The 21,275-nt window shown below is 35.8% G+C and overlaps 1 long non-coding RNA gene across 2 annotated transcripts in view; it reads right to left on the minus strand.

Moving 5' to 3' along the window:
* Positions 1-1,801: 1,801 nt before the first annotated feature.
* LOC139082307 (uncharacterized) overlaps positions 1,802-21,275 on the minus strand; it is a 50,116-nt gene continuing 30,642 nt past the window's right edge. The window contains exons 4-6 of one of the 2 annotated variants that reach the window (XR_011538183.1): positions 13,930-14,050; positions 3,194-3,247; positions 1,802-2,844 (exon numbers count right to left, since the gene is read on the minus strand). This is a non-coding gene — a long non-coding RNA (uncharacterized lncRNA). Of the gene's footprint in view, positions 3,248-13,929; positions 14,051-21,275 lie in introns of both variants that reach the window. The other variant, XR_011538182.1, reaches the window with a different exon arrangement.

Here is a 21,275-nt window from a genome sequence, read left to right on the forward strand (position 1 = left end):
TATTGCTACATAGTAAAGTCAACAGTAAGATGTGTTCTTCACTTGATTTTAGGAAGACTAATGTAATGGCCCAGAACACTGACTTCTTCATCACACTGGGCTCAAATCAATGCTCCACTGCTTTGCAGTTATGTGACCTTGAGTATCTATATCCTCTTTTTGTGCTTCTTTCCTCATCTTTAAAATGAGGATTAATAATAGCAACTACCTCAGATGGATATTGTTAATAATTAAAAGTTAATACATGTACTATTCTTGGAAAATTGCTTGTGACTGAGTACACACTATTTAGAAGGCAGTAATTGCCACGCAAGCCAATGCTTAAAAAAAAATTAGGGGCCAGCCAGGTGGCACAGTGGTTAAGTTTGTGCACTCAGCTTTGGCAGCCCAGGGTTCACCAATTCGGATCCCAGTCACAGACCTACACACCACTCACCAAGCCACACAATGGCAGGCGTCCCACATATAAAGTAGAGTAAGATGAGCGGAAATGTCAGCTCAGGGCCAATCTTTCTCAGCAAAAAGGGGAAGATTGATGGCAGATGTTAGCTCAGGGCTATCTTCCTCAAAAAATAAAGTTCAATATTTTAGCATATCATAAAAAACAACTACAGCTTAAGTGTATGGAAATTTTACAAGGATCTGGGAAATAAAGTCCACAATTGACAATGTCAACGTGGTTTTCTGTGACAGAAATGGGGTGAAAAGCTCATTTACTTAATTAAGAAAGGAAAATATTAAAATAAATTTGCAAAATGAAAGAAATAATGCTATGAAGAATGTCTTCATATTTCTTGTATTAATAGATTTACTGATGGCCAGGATATAATTGATTCTTAACAAGCAATGTCCACTGAGACTAGAGATGAGGATAGAATCAAATGAGAAGTGTTTGAAGTCACTAGACCCTAAGACAAGCAGGATGCCAGGGACTTGGATCCAGGAGAATGGGGAAAATAAGAAGGAAGTCCAATTTTGCAGATGCCGTATTACCTAGATGCATTTGCCAATTTGGGATGCTAGGAAGAGTCTGAAGGCTTTGCCTGAAGAGAGGAATGCTACAAAGAAATTAAGAAACCAACAGAGCATTAGGCAAGTTTGCAGGTCTGGAGCAACAAGCTGTTAGAGACTTGAGGGGCCAACATGTGGTTGAAAGGGAAATATAAAGAAATAAACTCAATTTTGTTATATTTTCCTTCAAGACTTTTGTCTAATTGTACAGCTGTATGGTGGGAGGAAGATAAGAAGCTAAACAGAAAACCTCAAAAAAGTAGAGTGAAATTTTGACAATTTTGTTTGCTTAGAATTAGAACACGTTAGAGTCGAGGAATCCTGTTGCAAAACCAACACTCTCAGTTGGAACACCTGAAAGTTTATACCCTAAGAGAAAGAGGTAAATGATGACATCAAAACTGAAATCAATCCTCAGTGGGTTTACTCCACCATTTAATTAGTGTCATCACCTTCCTATATATACCTAGTAAAATAAAGTAGGAACCCTCACTGAATAATTAAATAGTATCTAGACCCTCTCCAATATTTCATGAACGATTTTTGTCATTCAACAACAAAAAAAGACATGCCAAGAAATAGAACCAAATGGCCACGATTGAAGAAACAAAACATTGATACACACAACGAAAGAGTGATGAAGATGGATGAAGTAGGGAAAAAAGGAGAATTTTATTAAAGAATTTGAATCTAAAGTAGTCAAGTGAAAATTTAAAAACTTAAACATAATATGAATGAAAAAAACTCAATAAAGAAGTTTAGCAATAAATTAAGTCAATATACATGAGGACTAATAAACTGGAGGAGAGATTAGTGAAAATATCCAGAGGGGGAAATGGGAAATTAAAAAAACAGAGAGAATACAGGAGCTAGCTTAGGTTGTGTAGTGGTTGGGTTCGAGCACTCTACTTGGGCAACCTGGGGTTTGCTGGTTCAGATCCCAGGCGCAGAACTACACACCACTTATCAAGCCATGCTGTGGCAGGGGTCCCACATATAAAGTAGAGGAAGATGGGCATGGATGTCAGTTCAGGGCTAATCTTCCTCCAAAAAAAAAGCAACAATATATATAAAATATTTATTATATTCATATATAACACAATTATTATAGATTATACATACATTTCAAACAATAAAAATATAATGACTGAGAATTTACAAAATACCATGAGCAGAAATTCATTTACTCATAGTTCTAGAGGCTGGAAATCCAAGATCATGATGCCAGCATGGTCAGGTTCTAGGAAGGGCCCTCTTCCAGGTGCAGACTGCCAACTTCTCCGTGTACCCTCACACAGCAGAAAAAAGGGGAGAAAGCTCTCTGGGGTCCATTTTATAAGAGCATTAATCCTATTTATAAGGGCCCTGCTCCCGTGACCTAAAAACCTTCCAAAGGCTACCCCTCCTAATACTATCACATTAGGGGGTAGGATTTTATCATGTGAATTTTGGGGGAATGCACATATTTAACCCATAACAACTAACTTTTTTGGTGGTCTATCCCAAGTTTTAAATACCATCCCTATGTAGACAACTGTCCGTTTTTTATCTAAGGCACACATCTCTGAACTAGAAGCACAAACATCACAATGCAACTTTGATAACCACATTTTGACATTCTATTAGCTTCTCAAAAATAATCTTTAAAAGAAATGCCTGGGGCAGGCCCGGTGGTGCAGCAATTAAGTTCGCAGGTTCTTCTTCTCCGCGGCCCGGGGTTCACCGGTTCGGATCCCAGTTGCAGACATGACACTGCTTCGCACACCATGCTGTGGTAGGCGTCCCAAGTATAAAGTAGACGAAGATGGGCACGGATGTTAGCTCAGGGCCAGCCTTCCTCAGCAAAAAAAGAGGAGGGTTGGCAGTAGTTAGCTCAGGGCTAATCTCCTTGAAAACAAAAGAAATGCCTAAACTCTGCAACATTACCTCCAATTCGGGTTCTCCTCCAGCTTTGCCCATATCATCAAATTGCAAAACTCATTTTTCCAATTTTTCAGGACAAAAGTTGTGAATCACTCTTGATGCCTTTCATTATCTCTCACCTTGGTTCCAATCAACCAGGGCATCTTGTTGGCACTTCTTTCACAACATAATAGAACATAACAACTTTTCACCCCCTTCACTGCTAGCACCTTTGTCCAAGTCACCAGCATCTCTCGAAATAATTTTTATAATCACTTACCTAGCTATCTCTCGATTCCACTCTTTACTTCCTGCAACTGATTCTCACTAAGCGCTGAAAGTAAATGAGAATAGATTTTAAGAAGAGTTGTATGACGGAGGTCACTTTAGACCAGATTAAGGGTTTTAGATTTCATTTGGTAAATGAGAAATCATATGAGCCTTATGATCTGGTAAGACTTAAAAGACCACTCTGATTATCAAGAAGGGAATAAATTTTGGATGACCAAGGGTGGAAAGGAATCCATGGTTATTGCCATTGGTAGCTAGAGCTGATTGTGTCTTAAACTAGTTTGTAAATTAATAAAAAACACAATAGAATTAAATGGATTATAATTTGGAAAGATTTACTGATGACATTCATGTGGAATAAGGAAATGGGAATAATCAAGGGTTGATTAAATGGTAGTAAAAGGTAGTAATTTTTAAAGAGATGGTGAAGACTAGGAGAAAAATAGGTTTAGCAGCAGTGAATTAAGAATTCAGATTTGGAAATATTCATTTTAGAACCCTATAAGTAAAACAAGGAGCTATGTCAATCAAACAGTCTGTATCTCATGAGAGTGATCAATTCTGAAGCTATAACTTTACATCAGGAAATTTATAACCAGATCTTAGATTTGGTAAGGAACCCAATAAATATTATCCATCTTTCCCTCCAGGGTTCTAAATAAATTGAGAAATAAAGTAGAAAATTTACTCTTCATTATTATTATTAATATTTTAAATATTCTTTTACATAAATTGCGATGGTCAAATTAAAATGACATTTAAGAAGTGAAGAAAAATATCATAAAACTGTTTTTCATTGTTTTAATTCTTATTCTAGGTTCTGAATGGCCAAGTCTTATCTTTGATAAGATGTTAAAAGCTAAAATTTGTATTTAAAAACCAAAATTATTTGGAAATCAAAACAACAACATATGACTGAAATCAGCTAAATATTTTTAAATGTCCAGTCCTAATTGATAGTTTCACTGAATTCAAATTGAAAAAGTTTTTAAAAGTTAACATTTTTAAAATGCTACAATTTGTCCATTTTCAATTAAATTTGGATACATTTAATATAATAAATAACTGAAAACTTGTTGGAAGGTTATTGAAATACTTATCAAATGATGAAGACGTTTAATCATCTTGACATAAGGAACATTTGACAGTTAAAGAATATTCCAAAATTTTAAATTATTTAGGAATATATGGCAAAACAATCATTAAAAATTTTGCATCCTTCAAACTATAAAAAAATATTAATATCCCAATTTGCAAGTAATCCAATATATGCTTGTAATCAAGCCAGTCAAAACTTGGTTATATTGATAGGGACAAATACACAATCGAGAATATTAAGAAATTATGTCAATATTTACAGACTCGTTTTAAAGTTTTCTATGTTAGTTCCATATAATTTCTTCTTAAAAAGTAAATCTGAACAGCTAATCTCACATTCAGTGTTGCTTTGTGATGGGAATTTCCATTTTATGGGTGAGGTAAATTTTGAAAAGAGTACTGTTGGCAGAATGAAAAGTTTTTAAATGCCAATGAGCTCCTCAGTGAGGGCGATTGTTTCCTGCTTTAGAGATGATTATAAAGTTTGAGAACAAAACATTTCCAAATGCACAGGTGTTGTGATTCTGCCTTTCCTTGAACTATACCCAAACACCAGACAAATTTCAGCATCCTTGGGGTTGATCACTGGAAACTGAGTTTCTGTTCTTTGTCACACTTTACTGAGGAAATCCAGAAACTAGCAAATTTGTTTATATTGACAGTGTGATATGAGACATTTTGATATAGATGAAAAAAATCACTGAGTGATAGAAGTAGCTAAAATAATAGTGTTTTACTACGTAAAGAACGATGACAAAATCTCATATTAAAGCATTATATTTAAATTGAAAGTGAGTTAATGGTACTATAATAGGTAATTGCACTGTCATAAGTTTCTGGCATTTCTGTTGACTCTAAATCTTTATTCTTATAGTCCAGAAGTAAGAAAGTATCAAAAACTCAGTAGCTATGAAAAAATAAATAATTGAGAAAGATTGAAATAGTCTTCTGTACCTTTTTCGGGGGTTGTTCTTTAAAAATATTAAGCGCAACTTTCTTGCCCTACTCATAAGCCAGGAAACAAAATGCTAAATAAGTCTAAAACTGCTTACTAGTCACACTGTATTCTGTAAAGCTTATCACCACCATTTGGTACGATTAGCTATCCATATGTCACAGACTATACTAACTATATTTGATGTAAAAAAAAAAAAAAAATAGGATGCCTGCTTAAAAGAGACCCAAATGCATCACCTAGCGGAAAGTTTCAACAATGATCAGGCCTATTGTCCTTTAAGTAGTAGATTTTAAATTTAGGTATAAAGCATATTTTATTCAGTCTGCTTCCCTTCTTCATTTGCCACTTATATTCAAGGGAGATTGTTCACTTGTTGTTTAGAGAGCCTCGGGACCTCTTTAGTGCATCTTTGTTTGCTTGCAATTTATTTTTATATTTGTTCTCTAAGAACGTCTATTTACTCGTTAAAAAGTTGAAAAAGGACCAGTGCTGCTCATTCTCTGTATATGCTCTGCTTGGAATGCTCCTTGATACAAGTAATTTATCTTCTTCCTCTTCGCATACTCCGTATTATCTTGTACAATGTCTTGAACATAATATTATTCGACATATGTGTATGAATTTAAATATGAACCGCTTAATGATGGGGATACATTTTGAGAAATGAATCATTAGACAATTGCATCATTGTGCAAACGTCATAGAGCGTACTCACACAAACCTAGATGGTATAGCCTACTACACACCTAGGCTATATGGTGGGACCATATGGGCCCACTGTCGTATATGCGGTCTGTTGTTGTCTAAAACATTATTATGCAATGCATGGCTGTGGTCTCAAATCATTTCCGAGTGCCTACTGAGATCATATATTAATCCAGTGCCTAATGTAATCCAGATATCATCCTAGTTGCATGACACTTTCCCTTACATTATTTAGTAAAATGAGAAATTCAAATGAACATGTATATTTAAAATTTATACGTTCTATTGTGGCAGATTTATAGTTGTTTTGAGCTTTAGCAGTTAGTTCATAACATCAAGGACCTAAATGTTAATTATTATTTAATAAATTTCTAATTCATTATAATGTTCTTTTTAGAGTTAAAAGAGACAAATTTTTAATTTCCTGTCTTAAACAGCAATGAAAGAAAATGATAAGCTTTATTTGTTGACAATGCTATGTCTCCTCTTGTAACACAGGATATTTTTTCTTATCTTGTTTGACACTTGAATATTATACATCTACATATAAACAGATTGGGTAATGTCTTCTTCCGTTCTCAGTAATTTGAAAATATTGATGTCATAATTTTATAAAGTTAAGGATGTTTTAGGTTAAACTGATTTGTTTTAACTTGTTAAGCTGGAAGTTCAATATAATTTATACTTCTTTCTCTGGTGAGGTTAAATTTACAGACTGCAAGGTAAGAGAAAGGTCTCTTAACAACTTTCAATTTCTAGCTCAAAACAAAGAAGCCCACCCAGTCAATAGAACACCTGCCTAAAGTTAGGATATGGGAACAGCAGTGCCCTCGGTAGCCACATGCTGTGGTAGTTCTATTTAGGGAGGGAACTGTTTCTTACCTGACTACTTCAAACAAGGCATCAGTGTAGGCCTTGTTGAAAATGTATCACATTTAATTCTTCCAATAACTATGTTGTTTAACTATTACCATTACCAGTTTTAGAGAGGAGAATGAGAGATTCCCTAAACTGTCCAGACATGTGGATAGATTTTCCCAGAGCTTGGATTGAAATTCAGTCAGATTTCCCAAGCAAAGAGTCTTCAAGAAAATAGTTTGATTCAATGCATTCCTTAGGCCACACACTAAATTGAATTGCAAAGTCCTGCCAGTGAGCACAGTGTTGAGTCTTTTATTTTGTTTTATTGCTTGATTGACTGGATGGTTGTCTTAAGAAATGGCTAGACAAGAGCCTAGGGAGAACTTTCCTCAGAAAAATATCCCACCGCCACTTGTGCCATACTTATAATTGCCATATTTATTCTTGTTCTAACTGTGTTTCCTTAGATTCTTATGTCATTTGGCATCCATTCAGCACAGGACCAAACTAACAGCCAAAGTGTTTATCTCTCTCCTATAAGTGGGCTTACCTGGAACTGGCCCTTTCCTGTGCAGATCCGCTGATCCAAGGCTGTGACCCTACTCACATTCTTATCTAATTCTCACACATCAAGTCAATATTTTCCTGCCCTAAACCATTTCAGGAGCAGGTATGAGGAAACTAAAGGCCATTCATATAACCCAAAGCCCACATGAATTGTTCAAAGTAGACAATCCTAAAACCTTTACCTTGCCTTGCCTTCCCTTTCCTGTGGAAACCCCAGTCCCAGCCCTGGCTCAGGCTTTCCCCTCACTCCTGTCTTCCACCTCCTGACCAAAACCTAGTGTTTCCCATGTGGCCCCACATGGCATGGCCTTCCTTTTGGGAAATGTAAGTAATACATTCTTCTTTCAATGACATTGGCCTCTCTGTGTCAGCACTCCGTCATAGAAATACAAATTAAAATGTAGCACAAGACAATAGTCCCATTAATTCATAAAATCTGTGACACTATTAGTCCTTTGCATCATTTGCATATATATCTTTATAAGTAACAGAGAGCAGGGATGTGAGAAAATGTGAGAAGCAGTATCTGTAACATCATTTCCACCCTTCTCCCCAGAAAGAGTAGAAACAGGTCACAGACTAGTGAGGAATATTAAGAAATTGTACACCTGAACTGATGAACATTTATTACTTAACATGACTTAATATCATTTATGAGAGCAGGAAATGTCTCTATATTTCTAAGAAAACATTCTGATTGGGATAAATCATGTTTATCTTAAGCTTGAAGAGAAAGGTTATACCTGAAACTGATCCCTGGAATTTTTTTTTTAAATATTAAAAGGGAAATAGTATTTTAATTTTCAAAATGTAATAATATTTATCTCTCATAAAGTAAAAAAAAAAGCAGTCTTTTTTTCCACCAGTAGTCAGTGGAGATGGATGGGGTTATAGCATGAAGGAACAAGCCACAGTCATATAATATTATGCTCATGTAGTTGAATAATAACCACATTTTGTACAGCATTTTTAAGTTTTCAAAGTATTTTTTCCCTAATTGCTCATCAGATGCCCACACTAATTATTCTTAGCTCCATTATGAAGATCAATGAGGCTCCTCTAAGAAATAATTGTCCTTTTGATAAGCAGAAGACACCTGTAAAAACAAACATGCTTAGAGATAAATAATGACTCCTAGGCCTATGCTTTTCTCAACTCCCCTGTAAATATTGCAAAACAAGCAACAATATTAAAACAAGCTACAAAATCAGTTACGATTAGTGGTTTTTAAATTGTCATTTCTAGTTTGATTACCCTCATGGAACCCAGAGAAGAACTAAGATCTCCCAGGGACAGTTGGATGTGTGAATATTATGTTTACAGTAGGCATATTTTTAAGAGACATTTTAAGAGAAGGATATTACGACACTAAATTACTTAAATGCAGCTTAATGTGAACTAATTTTCTAGCAATTGTGCTAAGGTGAATCTGTGCCAAGTGCTGTTACATTTAATAGCTTCTGGGACCCTGGGATCCACCTTCCCAGTGGACCAACCTCTGAAGGACTGAAAACGTTGCAGCAATTTTTCTTTTCCTAGTACAAAACAGAATTCCTGAACAATGGCTTCCAGACAGCAGGAGGGTTTAATTAAATTAAAGCAATGAGTCAAGAAAACACGTATTATCCTATTAGCATCAAGCGAAGAGGGTTTTTGAACTTTGATTTAAAAATAAAATCCTGACCCCAGAATCTGGGAATGGAAGTCGTAGCATTTTAATAAATTCATCTAAAATTATTCAAGGCAAAATATAATAATGCTGTGGTAAACCTTACATTCAAACTGTTGCTAATGTACAAAATAAAGCAAGACCATTTTCTCCCATTATTACTGTTTTTCACTTGACCCTATCTTTTTCTATTTACTTGGTAGAAACAGATATTTTTCTACATTTTTCCTACATGTTTGAAGTGAACAGATAAGAATTAACATTACTTTCTCTAGCTTAATATGCTGCCATCTCTGATGTCTCCCATTCTTAATAAAGTATTTTTGAAATAAGATGAGAATTTCTAATAAACATATATGCTATATTTTCACACCTCCTTCAGACTTAAACAATAAAATTCTGGAATCTAAAATACATAGCTAATCTAAAATTTACTTTATTCTTAAATTTGAGGTGTCATTTTGATCAATATTTTAATGAAGGGATTAAGAATTGTCTTAATCTTTGTTTGTTAAATGATGACCCTGATCTCTAATTCTGTCAGTCTTGTTCATCATGACAAGGTAAATACACAGCATAAACAAGCAACACTGACACATGCAGTACATAAAGAAAATGTTGAAGACAACTTTTTTCCATTACTGTCAATGACTAAGTTTAGATGAGGGATATACAATGTTAAAATCAATTTTATTCGGGCCATTGGACATTCAACTCAGCATGATTTTTCAATTTTATTAACAGTAGGAGACTCAACAAGAGATAATGAGGTAAAACAGGACCATGAAATCGCTAGCAATGTTATTTTCTTCTTCTTTGGCCATTTAAGTTCAAAATTTAATGCTCTTAAAAATCAAAACAGATGGAAATTATGGAATTCCCAAGTTACCATGCTTCATGTATGTGTTATATACAGTGAATGCTCAAGCTTTAATCCGTTTTAAGAAACTTGATAACATTGAGAAATGGCAAATAAAAATATACATTTATAAAGGAGGAATGGACTGTGTACATTTTCCAAGGATTTAAGTAAATTGGATTTTTTTTTTTTTTTGAGGAAGATTATCCCTGAGCTAACATCTGCCGCCAATCTTCCTCTTTATGCTGAGGAAGACTGGCCCTCAGCTAACATGCATGCCCATCTTCCTCTACTTTATATGTGGGATGCCTACCACAGCCTAACTTGCCAAGCGGTGCCATGTCCGCACCCGAGATCTGAACAAACCAACCCCGGGCTGCCAAGGCGGAACATGCGCACTTAACCGCTGAGCCATGGGGCTGGCCCCAAAGTGGACTTTTTTACTAGAGCAAATTTTAAAACAAAATACAATTCCAAGTCAGAGATATGGACTCTTACAAATCTCTTTCAGGGCTCTATAGAGATAGTCACCCTGGACTATCATGACTCATTTTTTTGTTATCCTTTTTATTTGAACAAATGAACAAAAGAGAACTACCATTGAAATCTGTCCTAAAACACTTGGCTTCCTCAGCTTTGACTTTACGGTACGGTCTATGGGTTAAATCACGACCTGTCTTTTATACAGCGACATGTAGTATATAGAACATGAAAACCTGTACAATGAATGTGATCGTTGCCCCCTAACGTAGGTGCGGTAAAAGGGATCTGCTGTGATTCCGTTGTAAATTTTTATGCATATTGCACTTATATACAAATCATGGCCTTTTTGAATTTTGAAGTTTTATTTCAGTTTTCTAGAGGGCTTTTTGTTTATACCATTTTTTATTGAGGTATAATTGACATACAACGTTATATTAGTTGTAGATGGACAACATAATGGTCCAATATTTGTATATGTAGTGAGATGAAAACCATAATAAGTCTAGTTAACATCTGTGGCCATACGTATCATGCCTCTTTGAACATAATGTCTAAAAGATTGACCATTCTCTAGTAGATACATATGTGGTATTTCACTTATCTAGTTACATGCCTCTACTCCCCTGCTCTTATTCATATCATTTTGTATATCAGTCTTTTAGAATATCAATTGGCCATCATTATGACGTAAATTTTTCCCTAGCTTTTACCATAAACTCACATTGTCTTTAAATTTCAACATAAATTCAATTTTCTTTGTGAAATATATTATAATCTATAATAGGTAATGCTTTCATTAAGATTTATTTTTGTTACGTGCATGATTGTTGAATATGATCCACATATCCCTTGAAAGCAAACATACTTTTCAACTTTATTATGTAGAATAGTGTTGGCCAATAGAAATAAAACATGAATCACAAGTGTGAGCCAAATATATAATTTCACATTTTAAAGGAATCACATTAAATAACGTCCAAAAAGAAAGTTAATTTTAATGAGATCTTTTCCTTAACTCAATATATCCAAAATATTATAATTTCAATGTGTAATCCATATAAAATATTAACAAAAATTAAATTAAAAAATATTGACAAAATGTTTTACATTTTTTCTAAATGTAGTCTAAGTTTTAAAAATCTGGTGTTTGCTTTACCCTTAAAGAACATGTCAGTTCCCACTGGGCACATTCAAAGTGCCTGAATAGCTTCATATCCTAGTAGACACCATACTGGTCAATGTAGATCAGAATTATATCTGGACATGGCAGGTGCTTATTGAATTGGTGAATATGTGTGTGTGTGTGTACAAATATATACAAAATAAAATAAGACACGAAGAAACTAGATACAATAAGACAATAAGCAAATACAGTCAAATTAACAGCCATAAAAGGGAAATACATTAGGAAAAGAACATGTGTTTGTTTAGCTTGATATACAGAATAAGTAAAGAGATGTGAAAGAAAATCAAAGGACCAAAGTTTAAGAAATGAGAACAAAATTATTCAATAATAAAATATTTCCCTTTTTATAGCACAATTTTTAATATGTAGTTGGCTTATAGATTACTTTTTTTAAAGTAAAAATGTATGTAAAACTTTTGGTGATGGACATGTATTATTTATACTCATGGAAGAAAAAAGAAACAGTATATCTCATAAAGCAAAGGTGGCCAAAGAACAAATTTTTTCCCAGTAAATTATTTTAACCTTCTAATTTTTTTTAGGGAAAAGTTAAGGTCAATGATTAGAAAGTCATTCAAGCTGTCCCAAGTTTATTATAAGAAGGTATGCTTCACATCTAAGGAAACATTGAACCAGGGAGCAAGTTTAGAAACCAAGACACTTCCAGAGTCCCCATCCACAGAATCTTAACTGCCTCTACTACCACCAGTCTTGTTAGGAGTTAGATACAATTCATAGGGCAGATTGTTTTCTGTTCCTCAATAAGCTGGCTCAATCTCCTAGTTTCCAGTTTCAAACACCTAAGAGATAGAATCTGATTGACGATGGAACTTGCTTATTCAATCATAATGACTAGGAGAGTAAAGTTGGTCACATGACACATAGAATCCCTTTTGGGGATTGTTTGTTGAGTAAATCCTCTCAGAGAAATATAGCAACAGAATAGCATCTGTTGTAAAACTATCATATATTACAACAATATCTTGATTACATAGCTGCCATCATGTAATTTGTTATCATGTATTTCTTCTCATTCCTTTTCCCTGACAGAAATTATAAGAGAAACTAGCCTTATATTAATGAATAATTATTTTTTGTGTGTGAATACATCAAGCAATGTTTACTCCTTTCTTACTTTGATAAATTGGTGTAATGTTTTTATGTGGGATCAAATGCAATTTAGAGCATCATTTGCCTGTCAAGATAGTAGACAAAGAGCAGGTTTATTTCTGACATATGCTTGAAAAATAATGTGATATTATCTCAAAAAGTATTCCTGAGAAAAGAATCCTTACAAGATCTCTCATAATATAAACTGCTCTCAAAATTAATTCCTTTTAAACAACCAAGTTCTCTTTGCAGAAGGTTCAATACACATTTCAGATCTCAGTCATTTCTAGCATTGACTGCTTATGCAGAACACCTGTTGGAATTGATTTTATAAAAAGAAATCACTCAATTATGTCACAAATGCAATAATTATTCATAATAATATGAACATAAAATTGCAGGAGTTGAATTTTATTACAGATCATTACTAAAAGCAATAAAAATATGCTTAAAGTACAGTTAAACACCAGCAGAACAAGTGGAAAGATGTCTGCCAAAATTTTATGCAAATACCTACTTGTGGAACGGGATTAAATTCTCATCGTCAAAAAAAAAATAATCTATATTAAACCATTACACTAACATGAAGATGAGGTACTGTAGAAGTCATTAGATTTCTCAAATAGAAAGAAGCTCTAATGAAAAAAGCAATAATATTATCGACACATATTAGGAATTTTAACTGAAAACATTACATGAACTGAGAGAATAAACAAAAATATCTTGGAGTAAATATATTTTTGTACAGCATATTTAGAATAGGTACACATAAATTAATATGTTTGATGGTATAAGCAGATATTTGACTATTTCATCAATATGCCTAACATTATACATTGTCCAACTGTCCCCTTCAAAAAACAGTATTTCAAAATATTCTTATGATTTTTTATTCAGAACTATTTTGAATGTGTGTATAAGAAGGCTTATGTTTAGAAATGTTGTAAATATGTGCACATAATACAACAACATAAATCAAAGTTTGAACTGGAAAACAAAAAATAGCTATGACTAATTCAAAGAAGGGAAAATCAAAGCAAGAATTTAATTAAAATGATAAAAAGTCAAGTCAAACATGAATTTGTGATGAAATCATGAATAAAACATAAAGCTAAAGGTAAAAAAAAAAAAAGAAGAGGCAGGTACATGATGGAATCTGGAACCACGGAAGATCTATGTCCGTTGTTGCAGACAGACACTGCTCAAGGCGGAAAGCAAGAGAAACATACCTTGACTTTTCTCTTCTTCTTTGTGTCTGGTTGTAAAATTCTATTCCAGCATCACGTGTTGTCCAGATGCAACTTGAAGCCATAGGTGGGTTGGGGTGGGGGGGGTGCTGAGGCTGACAGCCTACCCCATAAAACAGAGAATAACAGGAGAAGAGTAAGTAATATATCTGAAGTCAGACAGTTCAAAGATGAGCAAAGTCCATACAACCATTTGATATGGATTCTATGCTTTTAAACTGAAAATGCTAACAAATATGCCTCATAAAATTAAGCAGAATTTATTTCAGACTGGAGGAAGTCTTATGCAAGAAGCCATTGATGATTGTCTCTTATTTTCCATGAAATTAACCTAGGAAGATATATAAAAGATTTTTTGTTAAATACAACCATAATAATATCTAAAACTTAAAAGGATTGTTTTGGGAGGATGGGGAATGAGTTTTCACTAAATAGAAATCAGATATTGCTCATGGGAGAAAAGACATTATTAACTCACTCAAGAGAGTAGGTCAAACAATATCAGCTGCATGCAATAATTGTTCTTTTCCTATGCATACTGACGTCTAAAGAATAGGAGTTCCCAGGCAAAGATAGAAGAGATTAATGTGTTTTATAACTAAAAATATTGTAGAATAACTTTTATTACATTCCACATTTCCTTTAGAGCCTCAAGTTCAGTTTCATCCAGGTAGTAGGTAGCCATTGCTTTGATTAACAAATATTTAAGAGGAACTCTCAATTTCTAGAGAGTAGGAAACAAAGAGTTCAAACATTGTACTTCACGGCATAAACTAACCAACAAGATAGGCATGAAATAAAAATTGCAATGCTATCTGTTACATGCATAGAAGGGAGAATTAAAGGTAAAATGAGAACTGTGGTGGGCAGGATAATGGCTCCCCAAAGATGTTCACGTCATAAGATCATAGTTCTAATGTCCTCATCCCTAAAACCTTCAAATATCTTACCATACGTGACTAAAAGGACTTCGTTGATGTGACTGAAGTAAGGACATTGTGGGGGTAGAATATCCTGGATTATAAATGTAGGCCCAATCTAATCACATAGATTCTTAAAATCAGAAATGCTTCCCCTACGGTGGGTATAGTGAGATGTAACTGTGGAAGAAAAGTCAGAGAGATGCAATGCTGCTGATTTGAAGATGGAGGAAGGGGTTCATGAGGCAAGGAATGGGGGCAGCCTCTGAAAGCTGGAAGAGGCAAAAAATAGATTGTTACCTAGGGCCTCCAGAAAGGAACACAGCCCTGTGGACACCTTAATTTCACCCTCGTGAGACTTGCGTTTAACTTCTACAGAACTATAAAGTAGTAAATATGTGAGGTTTTAAGCCACTAAATTTGTGTCAATTTGTTATAAAAGCAATAGAAAATTAAGACAAGAAGATACTACAAAAAAGCTAATCTAGTGAGGGGAATCAGGAAAAATTTCATTCAGAAGGTGATATTCAAGCTTCTTTTTTCAAAGAGTAGAAATTAGCTAGGCATGTAAGGAACGATTGCCCCAGGCAGAGAGGACTATGTAAGTGAAGGCCAAGAGGTGAGGCGTTTTTGCTAAGGTTTAAACTTAGAAGAGGAGGGCTAATTACTGGAAGGTGAAGCTACAGAGATGATTGGTGATGGATCATGAAGTCTAGGCACGTAGCTTGGTTTTTCCTAGGGCAATGGATAATCAACAGGTGAGCGGCATGAATAAAATGTCATTTCTGAAAAATCACTAATACTCTAATGTGATACAAAGATGGAATGGGGAAAAGCCACAGATAAGCAGGGAACTATTTAGGATGATCCTGAGTGAGATCAAAGTATAGAGTGTCATAGACTAATGGCAGTTACAGGGTAATGGAGAAAAATTGAGGGAGTAGAGATATGTAGGAGACAGAATTATCCAGCCAAGGCATGGTAACTGAGTGAAGTTGGTTTAAGGGACCAGCTGTAATCAATACAAACCCCATGCGTCTGGATAAAGAAGTTGAGCATAGTGTAGTGTCATTCGCTGAGGTTGGAAACACATGAGGAAATAGGTACAAGGGAGATAGTGAGTTTATTTTTGGACTTGCTGTATTTGAGATCCCTGCTAGATAGCCAGCTGAGGCCTTAGTAAATTGTTTCACATATGTTTTAAACACGAAAGAGGTATTTGATTGGATACATATATTTTGCAATTATGTTATTCATATGGTCATGATATGTGGATGGCAAATGAAGTCAAGAAGAAGTAGATATCAAGTTCAAAGAAAAAGAGGTTCTAAAATATATACCTAAGGAATACTAGCTTTAATAGCCAGACTGTGGAGAAAAGTCCAACTAAAAGTATTTCCAGAGAGGGAAGATGAAGTCGGAAAGTATTATTAGAACATGCAAAGAACATAAATCCATGAAATCCAGCTCAGATAAAGGAGGAGGGGCACCATGAGAATCTACTACTCCATCTCAAGTCGTACTTCAATGTCTATCTAGATTTTTATGTTTTTAGTTAACCTGTTGTGAATTGTGGTATAGTCTTTTATGATCAATAGATAGATATTAAAAAATAATGTTTAACAGATGCTTATGAGGCTACTATAAAGACCTTTTTTACAAGTAGCAATTAGTTTTCTTTTATTTGGATGAGGTACCTCTCTGAATCTCAGTTGTCATTTCTAAGCCCAGAGAAGAAAGATTCGATTCTCATGATACTTTCAAACTTGGTTCTACTAACCAGATTTACAGAAAGACACCCATGAATCTTTCCCACAGGAGACATGCATTAGAAACTAAATTAAAACTTATTGTTATGAACAAACAACAGATACATGTAGCAATATGGATGAAACTCAAAAGCATTATGCTATGTAAAATGAGGCAGACTCAAAAGATTTATGCTGCGTGATTCCATTTATATGACATTCCGGAAATGGCAATACTGATACGGACTGAATTCAGATCAGGACTTGAGACAGGTGGCATACATTGAATGCTAAGAAGCATAAAGGCATTTTTTAAGGTGATGGAAATGTTCTGTACATTGATTTTGAAGGCAGTTACACAACTATATACAAACTCATAGAACTGTATGCCTTATTACATCATACTTTGATAAAATCTGACTTTAAAAATCTGAACAAATTGTAATGATTAAAAACACTTACTATGATGTTATATTGAGTGTTTGTGTCTAAACACAAAGCTATTCATATAATACGTATTCATTCCAAAAATGGATTCATTAACATTAACAAAAGGAGTTATTTAATGAACTAGTGCTTTAATTATTTTTAAAAATATGAATTTTTTTTAAATGAGTGACCGAACTTCAACTTGTAAAAATTTTATGACTGATGAGTTCTGAATATATTTGTCAAGTTCAACTTGGCAAAATGTAACATATTAACTGATTTAGTTAAGTTGCTATTCGGTAATTCAAGGCTTCTTGTTTCATCATTTCTCTGTAAGAGATATAGTTGATTTGAATTGATGGGTTTTGAAGTGAATAACAGTGAAAGATTTCAAAATAAATGCATATTTATAGTTGTGTAATGTTTTTCCTATTTCCAATTTTAAGCTATTTACACTAAAAAAATTAGAAAATATAGGGAGATCTCGTCAAGATGGCGCTGTGAGCAGACGTTGAACTCACCTCCTCCCACGAACACAACCAGGTTACAACAATTTTGGGAAGAATCATCCTGGATTGAAAACTGAACACTGGATAAAAAGAACCCCCACGGCAAGGGACAGTCCTGACGAAAGCAGAAGAGGCAGCAACTCCGGCAGGAGAGGACAAAAACCGGTTTTGGGAGCAGCGGAGCTTCTCAGCTGGCCAGGCGGGAGCCAACCTAAGGTATGCAGCCCTCCCTGGAGGAGCGAGGTCCGGAGCGGGGTCAATATGGCTATAACCATCCTTTGGACTCAGCCCAAATGAGAGGGGGGTCTTACTGTCTGGCTTTGCTGGCTATTAACTGCAGCGAGGACACCCCAGAAAAGCTATTGGCCAAAAGCCAAAAAGATCCGGGTCTTAAAGGGCCCATGCACAAACTCACTCATTGCAGCAACCTAAAATCACCAGAGAGAAGGCTGACTGTCATTTCGTGAAACGAGACTCACCTGATGGGCTCTGGGAGCATCTTGGTGAGAGGACGATCCTCTCCTGAGACTGAGACATTGGTGGGGGCCGTTGTTCTGAGCTGGTCCAGGCTTGCTGATACAGACACTGGACACCGGACACCGGTGGGGGCCATTGAGGTGTGTCCCTTAGGCTGTTAGCCCAGGAGTCTGCCACACCCACTAGAGCACAAATTTAATCCAGTTCAGCCAGGGCAGGCAACCCACCCTAGGGACTGGCCCCACCTAACAGCAAGCCCTCAGGCTGCTATTCAGCCTGCATTGACTGAGTGCCTTGATCCTCTACAGGCAGGCAAGGGTGTTTGCCTCTGTGGGGCAGGGCTTGTGTGAGGACCAGGTGAACTGTGGGGGGCATTGGGGCAGAGGTGGGGGCCTCTGCAGTGTGGCGGTGGGGTATGCTCCAGGAGGTTGAGAAGTGTGCACGGACCAGTACTGTGTTGACAGTGTATGTGGTCCAGTGGGGGGGGGGTGGGGTGAGGCTTATCAGCGGCAGAAGACTTGTGCTTCACAAATAGCCATAAAAAGGATCAGCCCCACCTTCCAAAGCCTGAAACAACTGAGTGCCTCCATGCTAAGGGCTAACCCCACTCAGCTGCACTCCTAAGAGAACTGACAACAGCCTTGTTGGCCTCAGGCCTATCACAGCTTTACGCCCCTGAGCCTAGCAACCAGCTGCACTGGGTACCAACCCAATTAAGAGGACAACTGCAATAAGAGTGTGCTAATAGACTTTGTAGCCAACAGTGCTGAGGCCCCCCAAACCGGATTTACAAACAGCTGGCCAGGGAAGGAAAGATCAGACTCCCTGGGTACCTGAAGTGGGAGCAACCCTGCCACAGCAGAAGAACACAAGTAGCCCACAAAGGGGTCACTCCTGCTTCTTATGGTCTGGTGACGAGAGGGAGGCACACTGCTGGGCCTCATAAGGCATCTCATACATGAGGCCACTTCTCCAAGATCAGGAGACATAGCTGACTCACCTAGTACAAAGAAGATGGCACAGAGAAAGAGGCATAATGAGGAGGCAAAGGAATACTTTCCAAGCAAGGGAACACTACAAAACACCAGAAAAAGAACTAAGTGAAACAGAAACCAGCGACCTCCTTGACAAGGAATTCAAACAAAATATAATGAGGATGCTCACAGATATGCAGAGAAGAATGGATGAACACAGTGAGCACATCAGCAAAGAACTGGAAGATATAAAAAAGAACCAATCAGAAATGAAGAATATAATACTTGAAATGAGAAATTCACTAGAGGGACTCAATAACAGAGTAGAGGAAGCAAAAGAACGGATCAGTGAGCTAGAGAAAAGATTAGAGGAAATCACCAAAGCAGAACAGAAAAGAGAAAAAAGAATTAGACAGAATGAGAACAGTGTTAGGGAACTCTGGGACAATATCAAGCATGCTAACATTTGGATTATAGGGGTCCCAGAAGGAGAAGAGAGAGAAAGGGCAGAAAATTTATTAGTTGAAATAATAGAGGAAAATTTTCCTAACCTGAGGAAGGAAACAGACATCCAAGTTCAGTAAGCACAGAGAGCTCCAAACAAAAGAAGCCCAAAGAGGCCCACACCAAGACATATTATAATCAAAATGTCAAAAATTAAAGACAAAGAGAGAATCCTAAAAGCAGCAAGAGAAAGGCCACAAGTGACATATAAAGGGAAGCCCATCAGGCTGTCAGCAGACTTCTCAGTTGAGACCCTACAGGCGCGAAGAGAATGGCATGACATATTTGAAGTGCTAAAAGGAAAAAAACCTATAACCAAGAATACTCTATCCATCAAGGCTGTCATTCAGAATAGAAGGAAAGATAAAGAGCTTCCCAGACAAGCAAAAATTAAAGTAGTTTATCACCAAGAAACCAGTTCTACAAGAAATGCTGAAGGGACTTATTTAAGTGGGAAAGCAATGACCACAAATAGAGATAAAAGAAAAAAAATTATCAAAAAAATCCAAAACAAGAAAAAACAGGCAATAAAATCACTTGTAAGGTAAAAGTATAGTAAAGGCAGCAGATCAACTACCTGTGAAGATAATATGAAGGTTAAAAGACAAATGTACTAAAATTACCTATTTCAATGATAAGAGGGTAATGGATAGACACACACTAAACAAAAGACTATATATGATGTGAAAAACATATAATGTGGGAGGAGGGGAGTGAAAAAGTAGACCTTTTAGAAAGAGGTCAAGCTAAAGAGTCTATCTACTCAATATAGACTGTTATATGCATAGTATATTAAATAGGATCCTCATGGTAACCACAAACCAAAAACCTATAACAAGCAGGAAAAAAAGTAAGACAAAATAAATCAAACATATTACTAAAGATAGCCATCAAACCACAAGTGAAGAGAGCAAGAGAAAAAGAAAGGAACTGAGAAGAACTACTAAAAGGCCCCAAAAAAAGAAAAAGTGACAAAATGGCAATAAATGCATATTTATCAATAGCTACTTTAAATGTCAATGGATTAACTGCTCCAATCAAATGCCATAGGGTGGCCAACTGGATAAAAAAACAAGATCCATGTATACGCTGCATACAAGAGACACACTTCAGACCTACAGACACTCACAAACTGAAAGTGAAAGGATGGAAAAAGATATTCCATACAAATGGCAAAGAAAAGAAAGCAGGGGTAGCAATACTTATATCAGACAAAATAGACTTTAAATCAAAAACTGTAATAAGAGACAAAGACGGGCACTACATAATGATAAAGGGAACAATCCAACAAGAAAATATAACACTTGTAAATATCTACGCACCCAACATAGGAGCATGTAAATATATAAAGCAATTATTAACAGACATAAGAGGAGAAATAGACAGTAACACAATAATAGTGGGGGACTTTAACACTCCACTTACACCAATGGATAGATCATCCAAACAGAAGATCAATAAGGAAACACTCGCCTTAAAGGGCACATTAGACCAGATGGACTTAGTAGGTATATACAAAACATTCCATCCAAAAACCACAGAATACACACTCTTTTCAAATGCCCATGGAACATTCTCCAGGATTGATCACATATTAGGCCACAAAACAAGTCTCAATAAATTTAAGAAGATCGAAATAATACCATGCATCTTTTCTGATGACAAAGGTATGAAACTGGAAATCAACTACAGAAAGAAAACCAGAAAAGCCACAAAAATGTGGAGATTGAACAAAATGCTACTGAACAATGATTGGGTCAATGAAGA

This window comes from Equus przewalskii, chromosome 3 (genome assembly GCF_037783145.1).
Source record: "Equus przewalskii isolate Varuska chromosome 3, EquPr2, whole genome shotgun sequence".
Classification (NCBI taxonomy): Eukaryota; Metazoa; Chordata; class Mammalia; order Perissodactyla; family Equidae; genus Equus; species Equus przewalskii.